An 18549-nucleotide genomic window follows, 5' to 3' on the forward strand; every position below is an offset into this window, starting at 1 on the left:
GGAAATGGAACGGGAGTGGAAATGGAACGGGAGTGGAAATGGAACGGGAGTGGAAATGGAACGGGAGTGGAAATGGAACGGGAGTGGAAATGGAACGGGAGTGGAAATGGAACGGGATAGGATATGGAACGGGAGTGGAAATGGAACGGGAGTGGAAATGGAACGGGAGTGGAAATGGAACGGCAGTGGAATGGGAATGGGAGTGGAAATGGAACGGGAGTGGAAATGGAACGGGAGTGGAAATGGAAGGGGAGTGGAAATGGAACGGGAGTGGAAATGGAACGGGAGTGGAAATGGAACGGGAGTGGAAATGGAACGGGAGTGGAAATGGAACGGGAGTGGAAATGGAACGGGAGTGGAAATGGAAGGGGAGTGGAAATGGAACGGGAGTGGAAATGGAACGGGAGTGGAAATGGAACGGGAGTGGAAATGGAAGGGGAGTGGAAATGGAACGGGAGTGGAAATGGAACGGCAGTGGAATGGGAATGGGAGTGGAAATGGAACGGGAGTGGAAATGGAACGGGAGAGGAAATGGAACGGGAGTGGAAATGGAACGGGAGTGGAAATGGAACGGGAGTGGAAATGGAACGGGAGTGGAAATGGAACGGGAGTGGAAATGGAACGGGAGTGGAAATGGAACGGGAGTGGAAATGGAACGGGAGTGGAAATGGAAGGGGAGTGGAAATGGAACGGGAGTGGAAATGGAACGGGAGTGGAAATGGAACGGGAGTGGAAATGGAACGGGAGTGGAAATGGAAGGGGAGTGGAAATGGAACGGGAGTGGAAATGGAAGGGGAGTGGAAATGGAACGGGAGTGGAAATGGAACGGGAGTGGAAATGGAACGGGAGTGGAAATGGAGGGGGAGTGGAAATGGAACGGGAGTGGAAGTGGAACGGGAGTGGAAATGGAACGGGAGTGGAAATGGAACGGGAGTGGAAATGGAACGGGAGTGGAAATGGAACGGGATAGGATATGGAACGGGAGTGGAAATGGAACGGGAGTGGAAATGGAACGGGAGTGGAAATGGAACGGCAGTGGAATGGGAATGGGAGTGGAAATGGAACGGGAGTGGAAATGGAACGGGAGCGGAAATGGAAGGGGAGTGGAAATGGAACGGGAGTGGAAATGGAACGGGAGCGGAAATGGAACGGGAGCGGAAATGGAACGGGAGCGGAAATGGAACGGGAGCGGAAATGGAACGGGAGTGGAAATGGAACGGGAGTGGAAATGGAACGGGAGTGGAAATGGAACGGGAGTGGAAATGGAACGGGAGTGGAAATGGAACGGGAGTGGAAATGGAACGGGAGTGGAAATGGAACGGGAGTGGAAATGGAACGGGAGTGGAAATGGAAGGGGAGTGGAAATGGAACGGGAGTGGAAATGGAACGGGAGTGGAAATGGAACGGGAGTGGAAATGGAACGGGAGTGGAAATGGAAGGGGAGTGGAAATGGAACGGGAGTGGAAATGGAAGGGGAGTGGAAATGGAACGGGAGTGGAAATGGAACGGGAGTGGAAATGGAACGGGAGTGGAAATGGAGGGGGAGTGGAAATGGAACGGGAGTGGAAGTGGAACGGGAGTGGAAATGGAACGGGAGTGGAAATGGAACGGGAGTGGAAATGGAACGGGAGTGGAAATGGAACGGGATAGGATATGGAACGGGAGTGGAAATGGAACGGGAGTGGAAATGGAACGGGAGTGGAAATGGAACGGCAGTGGAATGGGAATGGGAGTGGAAATGGAACGGGAGTGGAAATGGAACGGGAGTGGAAATGGAAGGGGAGTGGAAATGGAACGGGAGTGGAAATGGAACGGGAGTGGAAATGGAACGGGAGTGGAAATGGAACGGGAGTGGAAATGGAACGGGAGTGGAAATGGGGCGGGAGTGGAAATGGAACGGGAGTGGAAATGGAACGGGAGTGGAAATGGAACGGGAGTGGAAATGGAGCGGGAGTGGAAATGGAACGGGAGTGGAAATGGAAGGGGAGTGGAAATGGAACGGGAGTGGAAATGGAAGGGGAGTGGAAATGGAACGGGAGTGGAAATGGAACGGGAGTGGAAATGGAACGGGAGTGGAAATGGAAGGGGAGTGGAAATGGAACGGGAGTGGAAGTGGAACGGGAGTGGAAATGGAACGGGAGTGGAAATGGAAGGGGAGTGGAAATGGAACGGGAGTGGAAATGGAACGGGAGTGGAAATGGAACGGGAGTGGAAATGGAGGGGGAGTGGAAATGGAACGGGAGTGGAAGTGGAACGGGAGTGGAAATGGAACGGGAGAGGAAATGGAACGGGAGTGGAAATGGAACGGGAGTGGAAATGGAAGGGGAGTGGAAATGGAACGGGAGTGGAAATGGAACGGGAGTGGAAATGGAACGGGAGTGGAAATGGAACGGGAGTGGAAATGGAAGGGGAGTGGAAATGGAACGGGAGTGGAAATGGAACGGGAGTGGAAATGGAACGGGAGTGGAAATGGAAGGGGAGTGGAAATGGAACGGGAGTGGAAATGGAAGGGGAGTGGAAATGGAACGGGAGTGGAAATGGAACGAGAGTGGAAATGGAACGGGAGTGGAAATGGAGGGGGAGTGGAAATGGAACGGGAGTGGAAGTGGAACGGGAGTGGAAATGGAACGGGAGTGGAAATGGAACGGGAGTGGAAATGGAACGGGAGTGGAAATGGAACGGGATAGGATATGGAACGGGAGTGGAAATGGAACGGGAGTGGAAATGGAACGGGAGTGGAAATGGAACGGCAGTGGAATGGGAATGGGAGTGGAAATGGAACGGGAGTGGAAATGGAACGGCAGTGGAATGGGAATGGGAGTGGAAATGGAACGGGAGTGGAAATGGAACGGGAGTGGAAATGGAACGGGAGTGGAAATGGAACGGGAGTGGAAATGGAACGGGAGTGGAAATGGAACGGGAGTGGAAATGGAACGGGAGTGGAAATGGAACGGGATAGGATATGGAACGGGAGTGGAAATGGAACGGGAGTGGAAATGGAACGGGAGTGGAAATGGAACGGCAGTGGAATGGGAATGGGAGTGGAAATGGAACGGGAGTGGAAATGGAACGGGAGTGGAAATGGAAGGGGAGTGGAAATGGAACGGGAGTGGAAATGGAACGGGAGTGGAAATGGAACGGGAGTGGAAATGGAACGGGAGTGGAAATGGAACGGGAGTGGAAATGGAACGGGAGTGGAAATGGAAGGGGAGTGGAAATGGAACGGGAGTGGAAATGGAACGGGAGTGGAAATGGAACGGGAGTGGAAATGGAAGGGGAGTGGAAATGGAACGGGAGTGGAAATGGAACGGCAGTGGAATGGGAATGGGAGTGGAAATGGAACGGGAGTGGAAATGGAACGGGAGAGGAAATGGAACGGGAGTGGAAATGGAACGGGAGTGGAAATGGAACGGGAGTGGAAATGGAACGGGAGTGGAAATGGAACGGGAGTGGAAATGGAACGGGAGTGGAAATGGAACGGGAGTGGAAATGGAACGGGAGTGGAAATGGAAGGGGAGTGGAAATGGAACGGGAGTGGAAATGGAACGGGAGTGGAAATGGAACGGGAGTGGAAATGGAACGGGAGTGGAAATGGAAGGGGAGTGGAAATGGAACGGGAGTGGAAATGGAAGGGGAGTGGAAATGGAACGGGAGTGGAAATGGAACGGGAGTGGAAATGGAACGGGAGTGGAAATGGAGGGGGAGTGGAAATGGAACGGGAGTGGAAGTGGAACGGGAGTGGAAATGGAACGGGAGTGGAAATGGAACGGGAGTGGAAATGGAACGGGAGTGGAAATGGAACGGGATAGGATATGGAACGGGAGTGGAAATGGAACGGGAGTGGAAATGGAACGGGAGTGGAAATGGAACGGCAGTGGAATGGGAACGGGAGTGGAAATGGAACGGGAGTGGAAATGGAACGGGAGTGGAAATGGAAGGGGAGTGGAAATGGAACGGGAGTGGAAATGGAACGGGAGTGGAAATGGAACGGGAGTGGAAATGGAACGGGAGTGGAAATGGAACGGGAGTGGAAATGGGGCGGGAGTGGAAATGGAACGGGAGTGGAAATGGAACGGGAGTGGAAATGGAACGGGAGTGGAAATGGAGCGGGAGTGGAAATGGAACGGGAGTGGAAATGGAAGGGGAGTGGAAATGGAACGGGAGTGGAAATGGAAGGGGAGTGGAAATGGAACGGGAGTGGAAATGGAACGGGAGTGGAAATGGAACGGGAGTGGAAATGGAAGGGGAGTGGAAATGGAACGGGAGTGGAAGTGGAACGGGAGTGGAAATGGAACGGGAGTGGAAATGGAAGGGGAGTGGAAATGGAACGGGAGTGGAAATGGAACGGGAGTGGAAATGGAACGGGAGTGGAAATGGAGGGGGAGTGGAAATGGAACGGGAGTGGAAGTGGAACGGGAGTGGAAATGGAACGGGAGTGGAAATGGAACGGGAGTGGAAATGGAACGGGAGTGGAAATGGAAGGGGAGTGGAAATGGAACGGGAGTGGAAATGGAACGGGAGTGGAAATGGAACGGGAGTGGAAATGGAACGGGAGTGGAAATGGAAGGGGAGTGGAAATGGAACGGGAGTGGAAATGGAACGGGAGTGGAAATGGAACGGGAGTGGAAATGGAAGGGGAGTGGAAATGGAACGGGAGTGGAAATGGAAGGGGAGTGGAAATGGAACGGGAGTGGAAATGGAACGGGAGTGGAAATGGAACGGGAGTGGAAATGGAGGGGGAGTGGAAATGGAACGGGAGTGGAAGTGGAACGGGAGTGGAAATGGAACGGGAGTGGAAATGGAACGGGAGTGGAAATGGAACGGGAGTGGAAATGGAACGGGATAGGATATGGAACGGGAGTGGAAATGGAACGGGAGTGGAAATGGAACGGGAGTGGAAATGGAACGGCAGTGGAATGGGAATGGGAGTGGAAATGGAACGGGAGTGGAAATGGAACGGCAGTGGAATGGGAATGGGAGTGGAAATGGAACGGGAGTGGAAATGGAACGGGAGTGGAAATGGAACGGGAGTGGAAATGGAACGGGAGTGGAAATGGAACGGGAGTGGAAATGGAACGGGAGTGGAAATGGAACGGGAGTGGAAATGGAACGGGATAGGATATGGAACGGGAGTGGAAATGGAACGGGAGTGGAAATGGAACGGGAGTGGAAATGGAACGGCAGTGGAATGGGAATGGGAGTGGAAATGGAACGGGAGTGGAAATGGAACGGGAGTGGAAATGGAAGGGGAGTGGAAATGGAACGGGAGTGGAAATGGAACGGGAGTGGAAATGGAACGGGAGTGGAAATGGAACGGGAGTGGAAATGGAACGGGAGTGGAAATGGAACGGGAGTGGAAATGGAAGGGGAGTGGAAATGGAACGGGAGTGGAAATGGAACGGGAGTGGAAATGGAACGGGAGTGGAAATGGAAGGGGAGTGGAAATGGAACGGGAGTGGAAATGGAACGGCAGTGGAATGGGAATGGGAGTGGAAATGGAACGGGAGTGGAAATGGAACGGGAGAGGAAATGGAACGGGAGTGGAAATGGAACGGGAGTGGAAATGGAACGGGAGTGGAAATGGAACGGGAGTGGAAATGGAACGGGAGTGGAAATGGAACGGGAGTGGAAATGGAACGGGAGTGGAAATGGAACGGGAGTGGAAATGGAACGGGAGTGGAAATGGAACGGGAGTGGAAATGGAACGGGAGTGGAAATGGAACGGGAGTGGAAATGGAACGGGAGTGGAAATGGAACGGGAGTGGAAATGGAACGGGAGTGGAAATGGAAGGGGAGTGGAAATGGAACGGGAGTGGAAATGGAACGGGAGTGGAAATGGAACGGGAGTGGAAATGGAACGGGAGTGGAAATGGAACGGGAGTGGAAGTGGAACGGGAGTGGAAATGGAACGGGAGTGGAAATGGAACGGGAGTGGAAATGGAACGGGAGTGGAAATGGAACGGGAGTGGAAATGGAACGGGAGTGGAAATGGAACGGGAGTGGAAATGGAACGGGAGTGGAAATGGAACGGGAGTGGAAATGGAACGGGAGTGGAAATGGAACGGGAGTGGAAATGGAACGGGAGTGGAAATGGAACGGGAGTGGAAATGGAACGGGAGTGGAAATGGAACGGGAGTGGAAATGGAACGGGAGTGGAAATGGAACGGGATAGGATATGGAACGGGAGTGGAAATGGAACGGGAGTGGAAATGGAACGGGAGTGGAAATGGAACGGCAGTGGAATGGGAATGGGAGTGGAAATGGAACGGGAGTGGAAATGGAACGGGAGTGGAAATGGAAGGGGAGTGGAAATGGAACGGGAGTGGAAATGGAACGGGAGTGGAAATGGAACGGGAGTGGAAATGGAACGGGAGTGGAAATGGAACGGGAGTGGAAATGGGGCGGGAGTGGAAATGGAACGGGAGTGGAAATGGAACGGGAGTGGAAATGGAACGGGAGTGGAAATGGAGCGGGAGTGGAAATGGAACGGGAGTGGAAATGGAAGGGGAGTGGAAATGGAACGGGAGTGGAAATGGAAGGGGAGTGGAAATGGAACGGGAGTGGAAATGGAACGGGAGTGGAAATGGAACGGGAGTGGAAATGGAAGGGGAGTGGAAATGGAACGGGAGTGGAAGTGGAACGGGAGTGGAAATGGAACGGGAGTGGAAATGGAAGGGGAGTGGAAATGGAACGGGAGTGGAAATGGAACGGGAGTGGAAATGGAACGGGAGTGGAAATGGAGGGGGAGTGGAAATGGAACGGGAGTGGAAGTGGAACGGGAGTGGAAATGGAACGGGAGTGGAAATGGAACGGGAGTGGAAATGGAACGGGAGTGGAAATGGAAGGGGAGTGGAAATGGAACGGGAGTGGAAATGGAACGGGAGTGGAAATGGAACGGGAGTGGAAATGGAACGGGAGTGGAAATGGAAGGGGAGTGGAAATGGAACGGGAGTGGAAATGGAACGGGAGTGGAAATGGAACGGGAGTGGAAATGGAAGGGGAGTGGAAATGGAACGGGAGTGGAAATGGAAGGGGAGTGGAAATGGAACGGGAGTGGAAATGGAACGGGAGTGGAAATGGAACGGGAGTGGAAATGGAGGGGGAGTGGAAATGGAACGGGAGTGGAAGTGGAACGGGAGTGGAAATGGAACGGGAGTGGAAATGGAACGGGAGTGGAAATGGAACGGGAGTGGAAATGGAACGGGATAGGATATGGAACGGGAGTGGAAATGGAACGGGAGTGGAAATGGAACGGGAGTGGAAATGGAACGGCAGTGGAATGGGAATGGGAGTGGAAATGGAACGGGAGTGGAAATGGAACGGCAGTGGAATGGGAATGGGAGTGGAAATGGAACGGGAGTGGAAATGGAACGGGAGTGGAAATGGAACGGGAGTGGAAATGGAACGGGAGTGGAAATGGAACGGGAGTGGAAATGGAACGGGAGTGGAAATGGAACGGGAGTGGAAATGGAACGGGATAGGATATGGAACGGGAGTGGAAATGGAACGGGAGTGGAAATGGAACGGGAGTGGAAATGGAACGGCAGTGGAATGGGAATGGGAGTGGAAATGGAACGGGAGTGGAAATGGAACGGGAGTGGAAATGGAAGGGGAGTGGAAATGGAACGGGAGTGGAAATGGAACGGGAGTGGAAATGGAACGGGAGTGGAAATGGAACGGGAGTGGAAATGGAACGGGAGTGGAAATGGAACGGGAGTGGAAATGGAAGGGGAGTGGAAATGGAACGGGAGTGGAAATGGAACGGGAGTGGAAATGGAACGGGAGTGGAAATGGAAGGGGAGTGGAAATGGAACGGGAGTGGAAATGGAACGGGAGTGGAATGGGAATGGGAGTGGAAATGGAACGGGAGTGGAAATGGAACGGGAGAGGAAATGGAACGGGAGTGGAAATGGAACGGGAGTGGAAATGGAACGGGAGTGGAAATGGAACGGGAGTGGAAATGGAACGGGAGTGGAAATGGAACGGGAGTGGAAATGGAACGGGAGTGGAAATGGAACGGGAGTGGAAATGGAACGGGAGTGGAAATGGAACGGGAGTGGAAATGGAACGGGAGTGGAAATGGAACGGGAGTGGAAATGGAACGGGAGTGGAAATGGAACGGGAGTGGAAATGGAACGGGAGTGGAAATGGAAGGGGAGTGGAAATGGAACGGGAGTGGAAATGGAACGGGAGTGGAAATGGAACGGGAGTGGAAATGGAACGGGAGTGGAAATGGAACGGGAGTGGAAATGGAAGGGGAGTGGAAATGGAACGGGAGTGGAAATGGAAGGGGAGTGGAAATGGAACGGGAGTGGAAATGGAACGGGAGTGGAAAAGGAACGGGAGTGGAAATGGAGGGGGAGTGGAAATGGAACGGGAGTGGAAGTGGAACGGGAGTGGAAATGGAACGGGAGTGGAAATGGAACGGGAGTGGAAATGGAACGGGAGTGGAAATGGAAGGGGAGTGGAAATGGAAGGGGAGTGGAAATGGAACGGGAGTGGAAATGGAATGGGAGTGGAAATGGAAGGGGAGTGGAAATGGAATGGGAGTGGAAATGGAATGGGAGTGGAAATGGAAGGGGAGTGGAAATGGAACGGGAGTGGAAATGGAAGGGGAGTGGAAATGGAACGGGAGTGGAAATGGAAGGGGAGTGGAAATGGAACGGGAGTGGAAATGGAACGGGGGTGGAAATGGGGCGGGAGTGGAAATGGAACGGGAGTGGAAATGGAACGGGAGTGGAAATGGAACGGGAGTGGAAATGGAGCGGGAGTGGAAATGGAACGGGAGTGGAAATGGAAGGGGAGTGGAAATGGAACGGGAGTGGAAATGGAAGGGGAGTGGAAATGGAACGGGAGTGGAAATGGAACGGGAGTGGAAATGGAACGGGAGTGGAAATGGAAGGGGAGTGGAAATGGAACGGGAGTGGAAGTGGAACGGGAGTGGAAATGGAACGGGAGTGGAAATGGAACGGGAGTGGAAATGGAACGGGAGTGGAAGTGGAAGGGGAGTGGAAATGGAACGGGAGTGGAAATGGAAGGGGAGTGGAAATGGAACGGGAGTGGAAATGGAACGGGAGTGGAAATGGAACGGGAGTGGAAATGGAGGGGGAGTGGAAATGGAACGGGAGTGGAAGTGGAACGGGAGTGGAAATGGAACGGGAGTGGAAATGGAACGGGAGTGGAAATGGAACGGGAGTGGAAATGGAGGGGGAGTGGAAATGGAAGGGGAGTGGAAATGGAACGGGAGTGGAAATGGAATGGGAGTGGAAATGGAATGGGAGTGGAAATGGAATGGGAGTGGAAATGGAATGGGAGTGGAAATGGAAGGGGAGTGGAAATGGAACGGGAGTGGAAATGGAAGGGGAGTGGAAATGGAACGGGAGTGGAAATGGAAAGGGAGTGGAAATGGAACGGGAGTGGAAATGGAACGGGAGTGGAAATGGAAAGGGAGTGGAAATGGAACGGGAGTGGAAATGGAACGGGAGTGGAAATGGGGCGGGAGTGGAAATGGAACGGGAGTGGAAATGGAACGGGAGTGGAAATGGAACGGGAGTGGAAATGGAACGGGAGTGGAAATGGAAGGGGAGTGGAAATGGAAGGGGAGTGGAAATGGAATGGGAGTGGAAATGGAATGGGAGTGGAAATGGAATGGGAGTGGAAATGGAATGGGAGTGGAAATGGAACGGGAGTGGAAATGGAAGGGGAGTGGAAATGGAACGGGAGTGGAAATGGAAGGGGAGTGGAAATGGAACGGGAGTGGAAATGGAAAGGGAGTGGAAATGGAACGGGAGTGGAAATGGAACGGGAGTGGAAATGGGGCGGGAGTGGAAATGGAACGGGAGTGGAAATGGAACGGGAGTGGAAATGGAACGGGATAGGATATGGAACGGGAGTGGAAATGGAACGGGAGTGGAAATGGAACGGGAGTGGAAATGGAACGGGAGTGGAAATGGAACGGGAGTGGAAATGGAACGGGAGTGGAAATGGAACGGGAGTGGAAATGGAACGGGAGTGGAAATGGAACGGGAGTGGAAATGGAACGGGAGTGGAAATGGAACGGGAGTGGAAATGGAACGGGAGTGGAAATGGAACGGGAGTGGAAATGGAACGGGAGTGGAAATGGAACGGGAGTGGAAATGGAACGGGAGTGGAAATGGAACGGGAGTGGAAATGGAACGGGAGTGGAAATGGAACGGGAGTGGAAATGGAACGGGAGTGGAAATGGAACGGGAGTGGAAATGGAAGGGGAGTGGAAATGGAACGGGAGTGGAAATGGAACGGGAGTGGAAATGGAACGGGAGTGGAAATGGAACGGGAGTGGAAATGGAACGGGAGTGGAAATGGAAGGGGAGTGGAAATGGAACGGGAGTGGAAATGGAAGGGGAGTGGAAATGGAACGGGAGTGGAAATGGAACGGGAGTGGAAATGGAACGGGAGTGGAAATGGAGGGGGAGTGGAAATGGAACGGGAGTGGAAGTGGAACGGGAGTGGAAATGGAACGGGAGTGGAAATGGAACGGGAGTGGAAATGGAACGGGAGTGGAAATGGAAGGGGAGTGGAAATGGAAGGGGAGTGGAAATGGAACGGGAGTGGAAATGGAATGGGAGTGGAAATGGAATGGGAGTGGAAATGGAATGGGAGTGGAAATGGAATGGGAGTGGAAATGGAAGGGGAGTGGAAATGGAACGGGAGTGGAAATGGAAGGGGAGTGGAAATGGAACGGGAGTGGAAATGGAAAGGGAGTGGAAATGGAACGGGAGTGGAAATGGAACGGGAGTGGAAATGGAAAGGGAGTGGAAATGGAACGGGAGTGGAAATGGAACGGGAGTGGAAATGGGGCGGGAGTGGAAATGGAACGGGAGTGGAAATGGAACGGGAGTGGAAATGGAACGGGAGTGGAAATGGAACGGGAGTGGAAATGGAAGGGGAGTGGAAATGGAAGGGGAGTGGAAATGGAATGGGAGTGGAAATGGAATGGGAGTGGAAATGGAATGGGAGTGGAAATGGAATGGGAGTGGAAATGGAACGGGAGTGGAAATGGAAGGGGAGTGGAAATGGAACGGGAGTGGAAATGGAAGGGGAGTGGAAATGGAACGGGAGTGGAAATGGAAAGGGAGTGGAAATGGAACGGGAGTGGAAATGGAACGGGAGTGGAAATGGGGCGGGAGTGGAAATGGAACGGGAGTGGAAATGGAACGGGAGTGGAAATGGAACGGGAGCGGAAATGGAACGGGAGTGGAAATGGAACGGGATAGGATATGGAACGGGAGTGGAAATGGAACGGGAGTGGAAATGGAACGGGAGTGGAAATGGAACGGCAGTGGAATGGGAATGGGAGTGGAAATGGAACGGGAGTGGAAATGGAACGGCAGTGGAATGGGAATGGGAGTGGAAATGGAACGGGAGTGGAAATGGAACGGGAGTGGAAATGGAACGGGAGTGGAAATGGAACGGGAGTGGAAATGGAACGGGAGTGGAAATGGAACGGGAGTGGAAATGGAACGGGAGTGGAAATGGAACGGGATAGGATATGGAACGGGAGTGGAAATGGAACGGGAGTGGAAATGGAACGGGAGTGGAAATGGAACGGCAGTGGAATGGGAATGGGAGTGGAAATGGAACGGGAGTGGAAATGGAACGGGAGTGGAAATGGAAGGGGAGTGGAAATGGAACGGGAGTGGAAATGGAACGGGAGTGGAAATGGAACGGGAGTGGAAATGGAACGGGAGTGGAAATGGAACGGGAGTGGAAATGGAACGGGAGTGGAAATGGAAGGGGAGTGGAAATGGAACGGGAGTGGAAATGGAACGGGAGTGGAAATGGAACGGGAGTGGAAATGGAAGGGGAGTGGAAATGGAACGGGAGTGGAAATGGAACGGCAGTGGAATGGGAATGGGAGTGGAAATGGAACGGGAGTGGAAATGGAACGGGAGAGGAAATGGAACGGGAGTGGAAATGGAACGGGAGTGGAAATGGAACGGGAGTGGAAATGGAACGGGAGTGGAAATGGAACGGGAGTGGAAATGGAACGGGAGTGGAAATGGAACGGGAGTGGAAATGGAACGGGAGTGGAAATGGAACGGGAGTGGAAATGGAACGGGAGTGGAAATGGAACGGGAGTGGAAATGGAACGGGAGTGGAAATGGAACGGGAGTGGAAATGGAACGGGAGTGGAAATGGAACGGGAGTGGAAATGGAAGGGGAGTGGAAATGGAACGGGAGTGGAAATGGAACGGGAGTGGAAATGGAACGGGAGTGGAAATGGAACGGGAGTGGAAATGGAACGGGAGTGGAAATGGAAGGGGAGTGGAAATGGAACGGGAGTGGAAATGGAAGGGGAGTGGAAATGGAACGGGAGTGGAAATGGAAGGGGAGTGGAAATGGAACGGGAGTGGAAATGGAACGGGAGTGGAAATGGAACGGGAGTGGAAATGGAGGGGGAGTGGAAATGGAACGGGAGTGGAAGTGGAACGGGAGTGGAAATGGAACGGGAGTGGAAATGGAACGGGAGTGGAAATGGAACGGGAGTGGAAATGGAACGGGATAGGATATGGAACGGGAGTGGAAATGGAACGGGAGTGGAAATGGAACGGGAGTGGAAATGGAACGGCAGTGGAATGGGAATGGGAGTGGAAATGGAACGGGAGTGGAAATGGAACGGGAGTGGAAATGGAAGGGGAGTGGAAATGGAACGGGAGTGGAAATGGAACGGGAGTGGAAATGGAACGGGAGTGGAAATGGAACGGGAGTGGAAATGGAACGGGAGTGGAAATGGGGCGGGAGTGGAAATGGAACGGGAGTGGAAATGGAACGGGAGTGGAAATGGAACGGGAGTGGAAATGGAGCGGGAGTGGAAATGGAACGGGAGTGGAAATGGAAGGGGAGTGGAAATGGAACGGGAGTGGAAATGGAAGGGGAGTGGAAATGGAACGGGAGTGGAAATGGAACGGGAGTGGAAATGGAACGGGAGTGGAAATGGAAGGGGAGTGGAAATGGAACGGGAGTGGAAGTGGAACGGGAGTGGAAATGGAACGGGAGTGGAAATGGAAGGGGAGTGGAAATGGAACGGGAGTGGAAATGGAACGGGAGTGGAAATGGAACGGGAGTGGAAATGGAGGGGGAGTGGAAATGGAACGGGAGTGGAAGTGGAACGGGAGTGGAAATGGAACGGGAGTGGAAATGGAACGGGAGTGGAAATGGAACGGGAGTGGAAATGGAAGGGGAGTGGAAATGGAACGGGAGTGGAAATGGAACGGGAGTGGAAATGGAACGGGAGTGGAAATGGAACGGGAGTGGAAATGGAAGGGGAGTGGAAATGGAACGGGAGTGGAAATGGAACGGGAGTGGAAATGGAACGGGAGTGGAAATGGAAGGGGAGTGGAAATGGAACGGGAGTGGAAATGGAAGGGGAGTGGAAATGGAACGGGAGTGGAAATGGAACGGGAGTGGAAATGGAACGGGAGTGGAAATGGAGGGGGAGTGGAAATGGAACGGGAGTGGAAGTGGAACGGGAGTGGAAATGGAACGGGAGTGGAAATGGAACGGGAGTGGAAATGGAACGGGAGTGGAAATGGAACGGGATAGGATATGGAACGGGAGTGGAAATGGAACGGGAGTGGAAATGGAACGGGAGTGGAAATGGAACGGCAGTGGAATGGGAATGGGAGTGGAAATGGAACGGGAGTGGAAATGGAACGGCAGTGGAATGGGAATGGGAGTGGAAATGGAACGGGAGTGGAAATGGAACGGGAGTGGAAATGGAACGGGAGTGGAAATGGAACGGGAGTGGAAATGGAACGGGAGTGGAAATGGAACGGGAGTGGAAATGGAACGGGAGTGGAAATGGAACGGGATAGGATATGGAACGGGAGTGGAAATGGAACGGGAGTGGAAATGGAACGGGAGTGGAAATGGAACGGCAGTGGAATGGGAATGGGAGTGGAAATGGAACGGGAGTGGAAATGGAACGGGAGTGGAAATGGAAGGGGAGTGGAAATGGAACGGGAGTGGAAATGGAACGGGAGTGGAAATGGAACGGGAGTGGAAATGGAACGGGAGTGGAAATGGAACGGGAGTGGAAATGGAACGGGAGTGGAAATGGAAGGGGAGTGGAAATGGAACGGGAGTGGAAATGGAACGGGAGTGGAAATGGAACGGGAGTGGAAATGGAAGGGGAGTGGAAATGGAACGGGAGTGGAAATGGAACGGCAGTGGAATGGGAATGGGAGTGGAAATGGAACGGGAGTGGAAATGGAACGGGAGAGGAAATGGAACGGGAGTGGAAATGGAACGGGAGTGGAAATGGAACGGGAGTGGAAATGGAACGGGAGTGGAAATGGAACGGGAGTGGAAATGGAACGGGAGTGGAAATTGAACGGGAGTGGAAATGGAACGGGAGTGGAAATGGAACGGGAGTGGAAATGGAACGGGAGTGGAAATGGAACGGGAGTGGAAATGGAACGGGAGTGGAAATGGAACGGGAGTGGAAATGGAACGGGAGTGGAAATGGAACGGGAGTGGAAATGGAAGGGGAGTGGAAATGGAACGGGAGTGGAAATGGAACGGGAGTGGAAATGGAACGGGAGTGGAAATGGAACGGGAGTGGAAATGGAACGGGAGTGGAAATGGAAGGGGAGTGGAAATGGAACGGGAGTGGAAATGGAAGGGGAGTGGAAATGGAACGGGAGTGGAAATGGAACGGGAGTGGAAAAGGAACGGGAGTGGAAATGGAGGGGGAGTGGAAATGGAACGGGAGTGGAAGTGGAACGGGAGTGGAAATGGAACGGGAGTGGAAATGGAACGGGAGTGGAAATGGAACGGGAGTGGAAATGGAAGGGGAGTGGAAATGGAAGGGGAGTGGAAATGGAACGGGAGTGGAAATGGAATGGGAGTGGAAATGGAAGGGGAGTGGAAATGGAATGGGAGTGGAAATGGAATGGGAGTGGAAATGGAAGGGGAGTGGAAATGGAACGGGAGTGGAAATGGAAGGGGAGTGGAAATGGAACGGGAGTGGAAATGGAAGGGGAGTGGAAATGGAACGGGAGTGGAAATGGAACGGGGGTGGAAATGGGGCGGGAGTGGAAATGGAACGGGAGTGGAAATGGAACGGGAGTGGAAATGGAACGGGAGTGGAAATGGAGCGGGAGTGGAAATGGAACGGGAGTGGAAATGGAAGGGGAGTGGAAATGGAACGGGAGTGGAAATGGAAGGGGAGTGGAAATGGAACGGGAGTGGAAATGGAACGGGAGTGGAAATGGAACGGGAGTGGAAATGGAAGGGGAGTGGAAATGGAACGGGAGTGGAAGTGGAACGGGAGTGGAAATGGAACGGGAGTGGAAATGGAACGGGAGTGGAAATGGAACGGGAGTGGAAGTGGAAGGGGAGTGGAAATGGAACGGGAGTGGAAATGGAAGGGGAGTGGAAATGGAACGGGAGTGGAAATGGAACGGGAGTGGAAATGGAACGGGAGTGGAAATGGAGGGGGAGTGGAAATGGAACGGGAGTGGAAGTGGAACGGGAGTGGAAATGGAACGGGAGTGGAAATGGAACGGGAGTGGAAATGGAACGGGAGTGGAAATGGAGGGGGAGTGGAAATGGAAGGGGAGTGGAAATGGAACGGGAGTGGAAATGGAATGGGAGTGGAAATGGAATGGGAGTGGAAATGGAATGGGAGTGGAAATGGAATGGGAGTGGAAATGGAAGGGGAGTGGAAATGGAACGGGAGTGGAAATGGAAGGGGAGTGGAAATGGAACGGGAGTGGAAATGGAAAGGGAGTGGAAATGGAACGGGAGTGGAAATGGAACGGGAGTGGAAATGGAAAGGGAGTGGAAATGGAACGGGAGTGGAAATGGAACGGGAGTGGAAATGGGGCGGGAGTGGAAATGGAACGGGAGTGGAAATGGAACGGGAGTGGAAATGGAACGGGAGTGGAAATGGAACGGGAGTGGAAATGGAAGGGGAGTGGAAATGGAAGGGGAGTGGAAATGGAATGGGAGTGGAAATGGAATGGGAGTGGAAATGGAATGGGAGTGGAAATGGAATGGGAGTGGAAATGGAACGGGAGTGGAAATGGAAGGGGAGTGGAAATGGAACGGGAGTGGAAATGGAAGGGGAGTGGAAATGGAACGGGAGTGGAAATGGAAAGGGAGTGGAAATGGAACGGGAGTGGAAATGGAACGGGAGTGGAAATGGGGCGGGAGTGGAAATGGAACGGGAGTGGAAATGGAACGGGAGTGGAAATGGAACGGGATAGGATATGGAACGGGAGTGGAAATGGAACGGGAGTGGAAATGGAACGGGAGTGGAAATGGAACGGGAGTGGAAATGGAACGGGAGTGGAAATGGAACGGGAGTGGAAATGGAACGGGAGTGGAAATGGAACGGGAGTGGAAATGGAACGGGAGTGGAAATGGAACGGGAGTGGAAATGGAACGGGAGTGGAAATGGAACGGGAGTGGAAATGGAACGGGAGTGGAAATGGAACGGGAGTGGAAATGGAACGGGAGTGGAAATGGAACGGGAGTGGAAATGGAACGGGAGTGGAAATGGAACGGGAGTGGAAATGGAACGGGAGTGGAAATGGAACGGGAGTGGAAATGGAACGGGAGTGGAAATGGAACGGGAGTGGAAATGGAAGGGGAGTGGAAATGGAACGGGAGTGGAAATGGAACGGGAGTGGAAATGGAACGGGAGTGGAAATGGAACGGGAGTGGAAATGGAACGGGAGTGGAAATGGAAGGGGAGTGGAAATGGAACGGGAGTGGAAATGGAAGGGGAGTGGAAATGGAACGGGAGTGGAAATGGAACGGGAGTGGAAATGGAACGGGAGTGGAAATGGAGGGGGAGTGGAAATGGAACGGGAGTGGAAGTGGAACGGGAGTGGAAATGGAACGGGAGTGGAAATGGAACGGGAGTGGAAATGGAACGGGAGTGGAAATGGAAGGGGAGTGGAAATGGAAGGGGAGTGGAAATGGAACGGGAGTGGAAATGGAATGGGAGTGGAAATGGAATGGGAGTGGAAATGGAATGGGAGTGGAAATGGAATGGGAGTGGAAATGGAAGGGGAGTGGAAATGGAACGGGAGTGGAAATGGAAGGGGAGTGGAAATGGAACGGGAGTGGAAATGGAAAGGGAGTGGAAATGGAACGGGAGTGGAAATGGAACGGGAGTGGAAATGGAAAGGGAGTGGAAATGGAACGGGAGTGGAAATGGAACGGGAGTGGAAATGGGGCGGGAGTGGAAATGGAACGGGAGTGGAAATGGAACGGGAGTGGAAATGGAACGGGAGTGGAAATGGAACGGGAGTGGAAATGGAAGGGGAGTGGAAATGGAAGGGGAGTGGAAATGGAATGGGAGTGGAAATGGAATGGGAGTGGAAATGGAATGGGAGTGGAAATGGAATGGGAGTGGAAATGGAACGGGAGTGGAAATGGAAGGGGAGTGGAAATGGAACGGGAGTGGAAATGGAAGGGGAGTGGAAATGGAACGGGAGTGGAAATGGAAAGGGAGTGGAAATGGAACGGGAGTGGAAATGGAACGGGAGTGGAAATGGGGCGGGAGTGGAAATGGAACGGGAGTGGAAATGGAACGGGAGTGGAAATGGAACGGGAGCGGAAATGGAACGGGAGTGGAAATGGAACGGGATAGGATATGGAACGGGAGTGGAAATGGAACGGGAGTGGAAATGGAACGGGAGTGGAAATGGAACGGCAGTGGAATGGGAATGGGAGTGGAAATGGAACGGGAGTGGAAATGGAACGGCAGTGGAATGGGAATGGGAGTGGAAATGGAACGGGAGTGGAAATGGAACGGGAGTGGAAATGGAACGGGAGTGGAAATGGAACGGGAGTGGAAATGGAACGGGAGTGGAAATGGAACGGGAGTGGAAATGGAACGGGAGTGGAAATGGAACGGGATAGGATATGGAACGGGAGTGGAAATGGAACGGGAGTGGAAATGGAACGGGAGTGGAAATGGAACGGCAGTGGAATGGGAATGGGAGTGGAAATGGAACGGGAGTGGAAATGGAACGGGAGTGGAAATGGAAGGGGAGTGGAAATGGAACGGGAGTGGAAATGGAACGGGAGTGGAAATGGAACGGGAGTGGAAATGGAACGGGAGTGGAAATGGAACGGGAGTGGAAATGGAACGGGAGTGGAAATGGAAGGGGAGTGGAAATGGAACGGGAGTGGAAATGGAACGGGAGTGGAAATGGAACGGGAGTGGAAATGGAAGGGGAGTGGAAATGGAACGGGAGTGGAAATGGAACGGCAGTGGAATGGGAATGGGAGTGGAAATGGAACGGGAGTGGAAATGGAACGGGAGAGGAAATGGAACGGGAGTGGAAATGGAACGGGAGTGGAAATGGAACGGGAGTGGAAATGGAACGGGAGTGGAAATGGAACGGGAGTGGAAATGGAACGGGAGTGGAAATGGAACGGGAGTGGAAATGGAACGGGAGTGGAAATGGAACGGGAGTGGAAATGGAACGGGAGTGGAAATGGAACGGGAGTGGAAATGGAACGGGAGTGGAAATGGAACGGGAGTGG

The sequence above is a fragment of the Gorilla gorilla genome, chromosome 14 (genome assembly GCF_029281585.2).
Source record: "Gorilla gorilla gorilla isolate KB3781 chromosome 14, NHGRI_mGorGor1-v2.1_pri, whole genome shotgun sequence".
Lineage (NCBI taxonomy): Eukaryota > Metazoa > Chordata > Mammalia > Primates > Hominidae > Gorilla > Gorilla gorilla.